This window comes from Mercenaria mercenaria, chromosome 16 (assembly GCF_021730395.1).
Source record: "Mercenaria mercenaria strain notata chromosome 16, MADL_Memer_1, whole genome shotgun sequence".
NCBI classification, from domain to species: domain Eukaryota; kingdom Metazoa; phylum Mollusca; class Bivalvia; order Venerida; family Veneridae; genus Mercenaria; species Mercenaria mercenaria.
The window spans coordinates 2,924,592-2,937,644 of record NC_069376.1 but is presented as its reverse complement, the minus strand read 5'-3'; the positions used below and the strand labels follow the sequence as shown (position 1 = coordinate 2,937,644).

Below are 13,053 nucleotides of genomic sequence, written 5' to 3'. Positions count from 1 at the left end.
CTACTCCCATTTGGACACCCCCCGCCCTGGAAAAATGACCTGGGCTCGCCTCTGTCACCAATCTTCCGATAGCCAGTTGGATGGCTTCCTCTCACGAAGGTCTGCATCGGTGAGGGGTTAATGATTCGAAGTCAAATACCTTAATTATAACGACTTGGCTAAGGAGGCCAGTCCGGATAGTGGCTGTTCTCAAAAATACTAACTAATGAAAAACTGAATACTGTATGTCCATATTATTTTGTGTAGTTAATGTGAAAGCGTTTCCTTTCATCTCTTTGAAATTTTATTTAAGGTAGTGTTTACTTCTATGTCCAGCCGTATTATTTCATTATGACGAAGATTTATGTGTTATATATAACTTCATTTGAACAGAAACTTGCTGAATAAGTGCCCAGCGTTCCAGAAGGCATTTACAGGTATATCAGTATATTTTAGCAGAGATTGCAATATGTGTAAAGAAAAAGACAAGGATGCTTCATCTTAATCAAAGAAATTTTCCTCAACTGGATGGTACTTTTATAAACAATATAGCGTTATTTCTTTGTGTTAGCTGTAACATCACACCGACAAGTGTATAGATCATATGTCGACTTTCCGGCTCCAAGAAAGACCCCAGCTGGCCCCTTCAAGCATTATTTTGTGCATGAGTGGACAACTTGATAGAACCTCGCACATTCACTAAGTCCACTTAATGTTTTCCTCACATGAAAGAGTTCTACTCCACACCGAGATTTAGAACCATCTTACGGAAACTGAACAAAAAAGAAGAAGCTTTCTTTGCCATTTTCTGTTTGTAAAGAAAAAGCAATATTTGATTTGCTATAAATTGCTATTAATGAAGTCTTTTCCTCTATAACATATGAACAGCTTAGCTTAGAACCTTTTTTTTTAGGATATCTTCGTGTCTTAACTACGCAGTGCGCTCCCTGGTGACACATTTATACATCCGGGTGATATACTAGCTGACGGCTTTCTATTTAATTGCATGCGGTTCATTAGAGATTGTGACAGAAAAGGAAATGTTACAGTGATATGTGGTAAGTTTTAATGCTTATATAAGTTGGATTCAAATAATCATGGGTATTTCATATAATGTTCAAATATTGATTACTATGAAACTTATATAATTAAATTATTGTTGTAAAAATGGGCAATTATAACCCCACAATAAAAACAGTTAATTCAAAGACTTCTAAAGAAGAAAACATTCAGCCATAATATGTGAAATACAGTGTATAATTAAAGCATTATGCAGGATCAAAAAAAAAAATATTTCTCTATAATGCTGTGTGGGGTGGATGGAAACCTCTTTGGTTCTCCCGGAAGAAAAATTCTGAAGTTCTACTGTTTATTTTAGGTAAAGACGTGATCTCCCGTGATCTAGAGTGACCTATGAAAGCTCGAGAAAGTCGTTCTACTACGAATGTGTACTTTGTTACCGTGACAGAGTTACACTTATTTAAAGAAACTTTGAATACATAAACGTAAAAATGAATGTTTAATTAGATAACGTTAGTATTTACGGTCCATCTTCTTAAACATAATAATTTTTTATTACTTCAAGATGCTGAAGTGTGTCTTCGTTTGACACCATCTCGACAAAGTGGGCGATCTACCTGCTAGCACGGGACCGCAGATAGGTGAAGATGAGCTGACATCTATGACATTCTAAATGCTCTGCAGCAAGCTTCTGGTGACACAAATACAGCGTCCAAAGACAGATCAGTGAAAAGTAAAGACTTAATTTATAAATATTAACATAATTCAAAGTCATTCCATGATTTTGATAATATATCTAAGAGATAATTGTAACAAAGGGTTAAAATCTTTTATGATTTTTGGTTGCGGGTTTATCCCGCTACCAAAGTTAAGTGTATTTCTGACAATCAGGTAGCATCTTTATTTGATTCCAAATCACATCCAAAGGAATTTATTCATGTGCTACACAAAGTAGTCCCATTCATGAACAATGCGGATAAATTATCAATGATCAAGCAGTTCTTACTCATCCTCTATCCATTCACACAGGCCATTTAGATTATAGATCTGCGAAATGATTAGGTATTCCAGCCCATGGTTACATCACTGACTTCCAGCTGTTCATGTAAGGTCAGGCAGAGTTTATCTTAGATATGAGGCACATAAGTATTTGTTTCTTTTATTCGTATATGTATAGATTGGCATTTAAAATGAAAATGACTCTAGCAAAACCCGCAACCACCAGACATCTCAAGGCTTTGATTAAAAATAGTCAAATGAGTGTAAACAGCAGTATGTTATTATCAAAGCCTTCAGTACTGTAGAAACATTTTTCCTCGGTTTTTATAAGACAGGGTCCAAGTATTTCCGAAAAAGGAGAAAACAGAAATCACAACTGAGAATACATAATTTTCTGATGTACATGACGGGTTAGATATTCTGTGAGCTATGAGAACGTGGTTTAGGTCGCACTACATGAGATTTGGTGCAAACTGTGCACTCGATTCTTTTCAAAATTTGCTAATTCCCAATTTGATACTAATATTTTGTTTCATGTCATTTTTTCTATTCAATGCATATTAGCTAAATGTTTGTTCGATAATACATTTCAAACAAATTATGTAACACCGCTAAATTTACTGTAAGTTACCCCATATAGGAGAAGACCTTTATAAGCTTAGCTTTCGGATCTTATCCTTTTTCAACATGTATAATATCGATATTGTAAATTGTAAAATGTAATATGCACATATGTTTGAAATAAAATATGTTTAAATTAAATTAACTATGCGAGATCTAGTGTGCCCTCTGCGAGGTTCAGTGCGCACTCTGCGAGATTTAGCGCGCACTCTGCGAGATTTAGCGCGAACTATGCGAGATTTAGTGTGCACTCTGCGAGATTCAGTGTGCACTCTGCTAGATTTAGCGCGAACTATGCGAGATTTAGTGCGAAGTATGCGAGATTTAGCGCGAACTATGCGAGATTTAGTGCGAACTATGCGAGATTTAGCGCGAACTATGCGAGATTTAGCGCGAACTATGCGAGATTTAGTGCGCACTCTGCGAGGTTCAGTGCGCACTCTGCGAGATTTAGCGCGCACTCTGCAAGATTTAGCGCGAACTATGCGAGATTTAGCTCGAACTATGCGAGATTTAGTGTGCACTCTGCGAGATTTAGTGCGCACTATGCGAGGTTCAGTGTGCACTCTGCGAGATTTAGCGCGAACTATGCGAGATTTAGTGCGAACTATGCGAGATTTAGTGCGCACTATGCGAGATTTAGTGCGCACTCTGCGAGATTTAGGGCGAACTATGCGAGATTTAGTGCGCACTCTGCGAGGTAAAATGCGTATTGTGTAAGGTCTGACGCGCACTACGTGATTTTTTTTTTAATTTAAAAATAATATCTTCTCGCTAGCCCGCCTAGTAGCTGACGAACACATGATTTTGAAGACCTAATGATATTATTCTCATCAGATATTATTTGAGAAATGCTTTTATTCATGGATACCGCTTTTCCTTTTTGTTTTCGCTTTTTGTTGATAACGCCACAACGGCATAATTATAGGTCATGCGGCAACTTATTAAAGAAGAAGTATGTTGCTCAGTTTCAGAGGACTTCACTTACTGCTTTTTTAAAATCCATTATTGATATGAAATGAATTATAATTTGGATATCTCGCTTTGTGAATGTCAGATATGCTTTATAATATATCTTTTACATTTTTATTCTTTGTGAATAAATATCTGAATATTGGCAAATGTTTTTCAGTATGAATGTTGCTACAGAAAGTACACTGTTGAAGGCACTTAATGTTTTAAACGTAATCGTGACGTCTGATTTGTATATATTTATGTTTTATAAAGGTTTTATCATTTTTCTGGTGTTCTAGGATGGTTAGATACTGCAGCCACGAGAATAAATGAATCTAACGTTGCCAACGTTACAGATAGTAAACCCAGCATAAAGACGTATTACATCACAGCGTTATATTTTACGTTTACGTCACTGACGTCAACAGGATTCGGAAAAATGTCACCAAATACCAATAGAATTGACATGCAGGTAAGTTTTTACAGACTTCCTATATATATATATATGAATCAAGAGTTTAACTATAGGTAGTGTACCGGTGATGACATTCGGGGATTTCCGTGTGATTACGTAATTCTCCGTGTGTGATATCGGAATCCTTCTGTCATGATAGGTAATTACAGTGAGGATGCGCACCCGGATGTTGCAATTTAGTTATAAGCTATTTTAGCTCACCTGAGCCAAAGGCTCATGGTGAGGTTTTGTGACCGTCCGTCGTATGACGTGTGTCGTCCGTCCGTCAACATTTCTAAAATAAATCTTCTTCTTGAAAACCACTGGGCAGAATTACACCTAACTTCACAGGAATGATCCTTGGGTAACCCCCCCCCCCCCCCCACCCACACACACACACACACACACTCCTCCCTTCAGCATTATTCAAAATATTGAATTCCTTTGCAGAACTAAAAATGGCTGATATTGTAACATATAATGACTGGCTGTAGGGAAAAATCGAGACCATTTTTTAGTAGAACAACATGCATGCTACGCCAAATTGTGTGTGTATTTTGACCTATCACCACTTGGTAAGGTTGTTAGCGTAGACTTAGGATTTTGTTTTTAAATTAACTTCTGTTTGTTGTTACTATGAATAACTTGTATTTTTATTCTTTAATATTGACCACAGGGAAAAGTCAATACCACTTTTCTTTGCCGGGTGCAACACAGATATCTTGTTGTTTTTCAACATGTTCAAATCTATAAATAAAGATATTAGCATTTGAAAGAATTCACATAGAGTGTATATCTTCAGACATTTTCAAACTTAATCATTTCTTCTGATATGCTATATAGATGTAACTTACATACGTTCTGTAAGTATGTTGTCTCGTTATTTAGAAGATGCTGTGTTGACATGCAGTATGTTTGTGAAAATGTTCCTAGGCAGTAGACGTTGGTAACTCTGTTACATGCAGTATGTTTTGTGAAAATGTTCCTAGACAGTAGACGGTGGTAACTCTGTTACAAAGTCTTGTTTCATTTTAGGTAAAGATGATATATTTGGTGGTGACTGCAGTGACGTAGAATGCTCTGAAAAATCGTTCTAATTTGTACTTGCCCTTAGTTACTGTGATATTGACAAGATAGAGTTACACGTGCTGAAAGAAACAATGGATATATAACCAGAATTTTCAAAAAGAATTAATGGGTAAAATACAAGTGACATTCAATCTTAAGGTAAGTATAAAGTAATATAATCCATCCTAGCAATGAACAAGTCTCAATTTCAAAATTGTTCCGAACTTTAAGAAAAAGTTTTACAATCTTTGTTTTACATTCTGAAATAAATAAGGTACCACAGATGTAACAAACGCACCACGACTATCATCTTTATCTCTATCATAGATATTTTGTTCAAAAGACATTTTTGGAACTGCTTTGATATACTGTATTGCACTTGACCTTTTCTAGACAATTTCTGACAACTTTTTCACACGATAAGGTCATTGACGTATAAAGGTGAGGCTATGCCGAATGAACATATACTCGCGTTTTAGTTGATTGAGAGACAACGAGTGTTTCGCCTAATTACATTAGCATTTTCGACTTGATTTATTAAAAACCATGAGATACTTTTCATTCATTCAAGATGCTAAATTGTGATCTCTTCTGACAAAAGCTCGACGAATGGGACCACAGATCGGAAAAGATGACCTGACGTCTAGGGCATTCAAATTTTCTCCGCTATCAGCAAGAAGTGGTATAGATACGGCGTTCAAAGACAGGTCAGTGTAAAGTATAGACTTTTTTACAATCATTTACATTAATCAAAGTCTTTCATAATATTAATGATATATTTAAGCGTTGGTTACATACAAAACATTTGGAATTTTCAAAATTTTCTCAGTTGAAAACTGTGAACGATATAGCCACAACTGTTTTTGTTTTCGAATTGATTTATTAGGGACAGTAGATCTGAATTAAAAAATTTGTTTATTGAGTAAGGATATTAATGTGGACAAGTTATAAGATTTGCCTCCCTTACACCAGGTGTCTGTAAAAATACAAACAAGGTCTCAAGAATTGTCTCCCTTATAAAGTACTGTTTTTCTCTTCTATTTAGTTTTGTGCTTTTTAACGTGTGTGGCAACGTTAAATGTCGCAACGCCGCTAAATGTCGCAACCACCGTTAAATGTCGCAAGGTTGACGTTAAATGTCGCAACCACCGCTAAATGTCGCAAAATCGTCTGCCGCTAAATGTCGCACCTTTAACGTTAAATGTCGCAAAAATTTGCCCACCGTTATATGTCGCAACACCAACGCTAAATGTCGCAATTCCTATTTGACACTATAACTATCAATTCCTTGTGTATATTTACTTTTTGAGGGAAGAAAAATTAGCAGGTTTATATAATACAAATAATTATCCTAATGATAAGTGCTGTTACGTATAGCAACAAGAGGGCCTTGTTGGCCCTAGATCGCTCACCTGAGTTCCACACCTTGCTTGAACAGTCACGCAAGAAAAATATGTATGAAAATATTTTGTAATAGGGCCAGTATTTTAGGACAGAAATATTCTGAGGTTTCTTCTAACTAAATATGATTTGGTAATAGTGTTGTATGTTTGTGGGGGTTGGGTATGGGTGGGGAACGGGGTGAATAACGACACAGAAGTCTAAGACACAAACACACAGCACCAAGACAATTAATAGAAACTATAAATATTTACATGTTTGAAGGGGTGGGGGCGGGGGGCGGGGGCGGGGGCGGAGGGAAAGGGGGTTATGTGTGGGTAGGCGGAAAAGTAGGGTAATGAGGGGAATGAGACTAAAGCAAACAATTTTAAGAGACTAAAAGTAAAATATATCAAAATTCCCGCTTTACCTGAAAGAATGTACAGAGGGCCACATATGATCTTTCTCCGCCATTGAAGCTTGATAGTCACCTTATGGCTTTAAATGTAAACCTCCAAACAAAGAAATAAAACCCATGGCTGATTAATAGAAAAACTTCGTTTTCTACAGCTGGTACAAAACAGTCTTCGTGTCGCGTAGTTGAACATCCTGTTGTGTAACAGGCCTGGATTGTTGCCCGAGCCGATTCCTCCACCCCAAACCCCACCTTTGTTGACTTACTAGTGACTTATACTCATCAAAGTTGCACCCAACTATTTTGGAAATAATATCTTCTCAAAATGTAGACCCAAAACGCCCCAGAGGCGAGCATTTTATACTTATATTTCAAAATTCCCCAGGGGGAAGAACCCTTGCATGATCAACAATTCGGTACAATTTGCCGCCTTACCGGTATAATTATCCCCCTTGAAATCACCTGGCTGGGCGATATCGATTTTTATCTGGTTGATATTTTCCAATAGAAACAAAGAAGAAAAAAAAGTTTGAACAAATATTGTTTTTGTGAGAATGAACACACAATATTTATTATCCTATTGAAGTGTTCGTCATTCTTTTCTCTTTACAAAGATATAAAAATTATATATCTAAAAATAATTAAAAAAAACACCACTATCGGTCTCAGTTTACGGCATATAGTTACTTAATAAAATAAGCAAAAACCTGTGATACGTATCTTATTCTTTCCCCTGTAGCCACTTTATTCATAATTTGAGAATATTTATTATCCTATTGAAGTATTCTACAGACAATAATTTTTTAAAATATGTTTTTATTTTGAAATTATTTTAATGTCTTCTTGCTTCCCTGGACGTTTAAAAGTTGGTGATTTTTGTAAAATTTCTTTATTGCTCGTGTCCGTGGTATTTCCGAACGCGCGCGGAAACTCACGAACTCGACCGAAGTTAAGCTGTCTATGAAACAGAGAGGCGATGGTTACTAAAGAGTATTATTATTGATAGGTGTTCAATCTGTTATATTTATTATATAGTCTGTAGTTACTGACATGTATCCTTGACGAAATAAGGAAATATTGTATTGTTGTATTAGTAATTCTTACTGCATGCATCAATATAAAAGGAAAAAGAAAGAAAGGTAGAGAGAGAGAGAGAGAGAGAGAGAGAAGAAAGGAAAGTCATAACAATTTCATGAGTGAAATTTACACAATAAGAAAAGAAGCTTGAGTATATAAATGGTCTATATTTTACTGCTTGCTAAAAATTCTTAAGACAATATGCAATTTGCAACTATACATATTTCTATCTAAAAAGGACATAGCCACTGTCTCGTATTTTAAAGATACGCATAATTATATTTGTACCCCTTAGTTTAAGTTTTAACCATATATATAAACTTAAACTAAGGGGTACAAATATAATTATGCGTATCTTTAAAATACGAGACAGTGGCTATGTCCTTTTTAGATAGAAATATGTATAGTTGCAAATTGCATATTGTCTTAAGAATTTTTAGCAAGCAGTAAAATATAGACCATTTATATACTCAAGCTTCTTTTCTTATTGTGTAAATTTCACTCATGAAATTGTTATGACTTTCCTTTCTTCTCTCTCTCTCTCTCTCTCTCTCTCTACCTTTCTTTCTTTTTCCTTTTATATTGATGCATGCAGTAAGAATTACTAATACAACAATACAATATTTCCTTATTTCGTCAAGGATACATGTCAGTAACTACAGACTATATAATAAATATAACATATATATATATATGTGTGTGTGTTATAAAGAATTTATATAATGCAACATTTTGAGTAAATTGATTTCGGAGCCTCTGAAACAGGCATATTAAAGCACTTATTTTTTATAGTTGTTTATTACCAATTAACAGCTTTTAGCAAGTTTATTGCGTATCAGCACCTTTTTATTAGGGGACTAGGGGTGATCAGGTCTTTTTATTACACAGATAATAACCTCGGTGATTGCGTCTATATTAAGAGCATTTTGAAAATTGTAATAGATACCTTTTACATAATAAAGTATATTTGTTAGTTCGTTTTTCTGTTGTTGTTTTTTTAGTTAAATTTTCATTTCAATTAAAATTCCATTGAATGTAACAAAATAATAATAATAAAAAAAACAAACAAAAAAACAGAAAAAAAAACGTATTTCATATCTATTTATTATAACTGAAAATAACTGATCATATTCTGATGTACCAGAACAAAAAAAAAATAAACAAATAAATAAAATAACTTAATGTCTTCTGTTTTTCCGATCTGTATTTTACATTAATGAAAAACAGAATTAAACCAATTGTTACATAGTACGTAACCTTGTAAATATAAAGATGACTATATTTGTTGTTGTTGTTTTACCGGTACTTAAAATTGCTGTGAAATAAATTCCCCATTCCCACGTTTTTAAAGTAGATCTCTAAGATCCTAGTTATTTATAATTAAAATTAAGAAAAAAATGCACCAGAGGCAACCAGTTTATACCTGTTTTTCAAACTTTCCCGGGGAGAGACCCTGAGCCCTCGAAAATGACAGGGATAACCCCTCCCATACACCGAAATTTTGAACAAAAAATGCAATAAAAGTCCAGCATTCCATACCTGTATTTCAAAATTGTCAATGGGAAAAGACCCTAACCACCTAAAATAAGGAGAGTGCCCCACTAGTACGTACCTAAAAATAGACAAAAATGCACCACAGGCCAAAATTTCATACCTGTATATAAAAAACTTTCCCACAGATACGGACAGAGGAACCCCGTACCTACCGCACGTCGCCGGTGACGCTTTAGTTTTAAACTTGTGCCCCCCCCCCCCCCCGCCCCCATCCTCAATCAACAAGTCTGGCCCCCGGCTTGTTGTGGAACGAAATTCAGGTCGACTAAAGACATGCGGTACAACGCGCGACAATACGGAGCGCGAGCGAGCTTAATGTCTCATCAGCTAAACAGGACTCCATAGAATTACTTAGTTCAGGCCTGAAGTAAATCTAGTACTGTGGCGAGTACCACGTTAGTGTTCAAACATATAGATATTAAATATATAACGTATGTATGGTGCGGAACCACTGAAAAACAAACGTGCAGATTAGAGTGAAAGGTCAATTCAGCCCTTCCCAAATATCAAACATGCATTACCCAGTCTTATCTCTAAGTTATAAAGATTGTTTAACTTACCTTATTTTGCTGTGCGACATTTAGCGTTGGTGTTGCGACATAATAACGGTGGGCAAATTTTTGCGACATTTAACGTTAAAGGTGCGACATTTAGCGGCAGACGATTTTGCGACATTTACCGGTGGTTGCGACATTTAACGTCAATCTTGCGACATTTAACGGTGGTTGCGACATTTAGCGGCGTTGCGACATTTAACGTTGCCACAACGTGGAAGAAGGCTTGAAATCATTTTATGGTCTAATAATAGAATTACTGATTGTAGTATAAGGCAACGAGTGCCATATCCGTATATAAAATGGCGATGTTTCGTCAGTTGAACATTCATAGCACTTTTAAATCCCCAGAGAAGTTATCTTGTATGTTCTTGACTAAATATCTTAGCTTTACCTTTAACCTTGTTATACAGACATGTTACAAAGATTTATAACATTATTGCTTTTGTGCCAGTGTTTGATTATAAATTGTGAACTTCAAAATAACGGGGTTGTTACCTTTAGCGGGTTTAACTATAAAAATGTATAATTATGTCCCTTTCCTTCTCATAAATGTAACGAGAAAGAAGGAATACTGGACACTATTCAATTTGACTAAATAAATAAGAATCTTTTGTTTTTCAGCAAGACGAACAGTTGACGGATGTTTCATTTCTTCATCAGATTCCAGCCAGTACGTCAAGGTTACAGTGTGTTTTCGGTGTATCTATAAGGTCATTCTTAGAAACATCAGACAGTTGAGCGCCCTCTAGTAGTCGGCGCATTTCCAGCTTTGAGCGCCCTCTGAAAGTCGGCGCATTTCCGGGAAGCTGGTGATACAGCGCCATCTGGAAAAAAATGAGACAGACGTCGCTGTCTAACCTCGAGGAAATCGACTGCAAGTGAAACTGTTTAGCAAAGTATACAAATATAACATGGATTTTTAAGATCTTCCTTGTTGAAGAAATTTCATGTAACATGGTGCTGCGCACCAGCCGCATTGAAATTATAAAAATGAGATTAGTATTTTGTATTTTCACATCCTAAATGAAATTCAGCAGCGTTAAAGACACGCCTCAAAATAACTGTCTTTTTTTTTATTTCAGTGATGGTAATCATACCTAATGCATGAAAAATATCAGATATACAAGAATTTAATTTCAAATTGACAGTGACATATATTAAGCCAAGACGATGAGTTAAATGTCTTAATATTTTATTATATTCTTAAAACTTTGCTGAAGAGAGATTGTCTGAATAAGTTTGCAGATGAAGTTATGAAAACACATTTATTCCGGAAGGGTCCAAATTGTCCATCTGAAAACTTGTGGTATAGCTGTATATTACCAGTCTTATAAGAATGCTTTTCATGAAGTTTTTATGGGTATAAAAAAGTAGGTCACTAGGTCTAGGTTGGACTTTAATTAAGTTATTCTTGAAATCACGGAAGTGGTGAAACTGATAATAGAATGTTAAGAAAGTGAAAGTCTATTTTCTCATTTTAACATTTATTCACAAAAACAAAACTTACAAATGTATTATATTTTATTTACTGTTGTCACTTCTCTGAACGGTGTACGTAGGCGAAAATAAATTTCGACTGAACGTGAATCCCATTATTTTCAGCAGAATGGAACATTTTGAAAATCAAATCTGTGATACTGTAGACAATATACTGCTGTTGCTTGGACTGCCATACTGTAGACGATATACTGCTGTTGCTTGGACTGCGATACTGTAGACGATATACTGCTGTTGTTTGGACTGCGATACTTTAGACAATATACTGCTGTTGCTTGGACTGCCATACTGTAGACGATATACTGCTGTTGCTTGGACTGCGATACTGTAGACGATATACTGCTGTTGTTTGGACTGCGATACTGTAGACGATATACTGCTGGTGCTTGGACTGCGATACTTTAGACGATATACTGCTGTTGCTTGGACTGCGATACTGTAGACGATATACTGCTGGTGTTTGGACTGCGATACTGTAGACGATATACTGCTGGTGCTTGGACTGCGATACTGTAGACGATATACTGCTGGTGCTTGGACTGGGATACTGTAGACGATACACTGCTGGTGCTTGGACTGCGATACTTTAGACGATATACTGCTGTTGTTTGGACTGCGATACTGTAGACGATATACTGCTGGTGCTTGGACTGCGATACTTTAGACGATATACTGCTGTTGTTTGGACTGCGATACTGTAGATGATATACTGCTGGTGCTTGGACTGCGATACTGTAGACGATATACTGCTGTTGTTTGGACTGCGATACTGTAGACGATATACTGCTGGTGCTTGGACTGCGATACTTTAGACGATATACTGCTGTTGTTTGATATGCTGCTGGTGCTTGGACTGCGATACTGTAGACGATATACTGCTGGTGCTTGGACTGCGATACTTTAGACGATATACTGCTGGTGCTTGGACTGCGGTACTGTAGACGATATACTGCTGGTGCTTGGACTGCGATACTGTAGACGATATACTGCTGGTGCTTGGACTGCGATACTGTAGACGATATACTGCTGGTGCTTGGACTGGGATACTGTAGACGATATACTGCTGGTGCTTGGACTGCGATACTTTAGACAATATACTGCTGTTGTTTGGACTGCGATACTGTAGACGATATACTGCTGGTGCTTGGACTGCGATACTTTAGACGATATACTGCTGTTGCTTGGACTGCGATACTGTAGACGATATACTGCTGGTGCTTGGACTGCGATACTTTAGACGATATACTGCTGGTGCTTGGACTGCGATACTGTAGACGATATACTGCTGGTGCTTGGACTGCGATACTGTAGACGATATACTGCTGGTGCTTGGACTGCGATACTTTAGACGATATACTGCTGGTGCTTGGACTGCGATACTGTAGACAATATATACTGCTGGTGCTTGGACTGCGATACTGTAGACGATATACTGCTGTTGCTTGGACTGCGATACTGTAGACGATATACTGCTGCTG

The 13,053-nt window shown here is 36.5% G+C and overlaps 1 long non-coding RNA gene across 1 annotated transcript; it reads left to right on the top strand.

The window, feature by feature from the left end:
* The first annotated feature begins 350 nt into the window (after positions 1-350).
* On the top strand, positions 351-12,102 carry LOC123541551 (uncharacterized). The gene is made up of 7 exons (XR_008367587.1): positions 351-416; positions 893-1,037; positions 1,565-1,732; positions 3,873-4,045; positions 5,063-5,254; positions 5,667-5,802; positions 10,700-12,102. It is a non-coding gene; the product is annotated as an uncharacterized LOC123541551 (long non-coding RNA).
* Positions 12,103-13,053: the final 951 nt, after the last annotated feature.